We start from the raw sequence: 893 nt of genomic DNA, 5'->3' as shown, positions 1-893 counted from the left end.
TGCTTAGCAAACCTTTACTTTCTGAGGTAGTTAAAGCTGCATTTACACAAGCATCTTTTTTATGACAAATGGCCCAATTTCTCAGTCAGCATAATCATATAACAACTTTGTTGGAGGTTGAGCAGAATTCAGAATTGGCAAATGGGCATGGCAAGTCTTTAGTTGCTAATATTAAAAACCTCTCAGCCATGTTTGTTGACCAAATTTGAGTGTGTTAAGTTGATAGGTCTGTTTGCATGTTTGATGATCAAGTTGGGAAATAGACAGCGCATAGATTAGGGGCAACTTTGAAGGTTGATTAATATCACAAATTGGTTGTTCAAAAAAATACTTGTGTGGCTTTGGCTAAAGATAGAGAGACAAAATGCATATGTGCCTGTGCATAGTATGAATTAAGATTGCAAAGTATGTGATTTTATATTCACCTGCATGGCCTACAATGTGCACAGCTTTTGCAGTTACTTCTGCACCTCTGTCATATATTGTTAAGCTCCAAAGATGTCCTGCCTGTATAATTTGGCAGATAATGCTTAGACTGGTTCCATATTTCTTGATAAAGTCCTGGGTGTATTGACAATGTTTATCCTGTACTGGAACTAATATAATAAATATATATGCTCTTTATGATAGAAGAACTGGCTGTTATCTGCCTTGATTACTTGAATAACACCATGCTCCGAACAAGAAGCAACATGAAACTGCTCTTTTTTATGATTGGTATCTCAGTTTGAGGGTAGTTTTCATTGATTATTTCAGATAGATGAATTGAATGTCCTGGAATATTTTCTTTGTGATAGATGGATCTTTTCTAAAGAAGTGCAAATCAGTTTGAATGAAAATTCATTTGTCTTGTTTCTCTCAATCTCATTCTCAAAGATAATACGCAGGGCACC

This window comes from Penaeus monodon, chromosome 20 (genome assembly GCF_015228065.2).
Source record: "Penaeus monodon isolate SGIC_2016 chromosome 20, NSTDA_Pmon_1, whole genome shotgun sequence".
NCBI classification, from domain to species: Eukaryota; Metazoa; Arthropoda; class Malacostraca; order Decapoda; family Penaeidae; genus Penaeus; species Penaeus monodon.
This window is presented reverse-complemented; position numbering follows the sequence as displayed.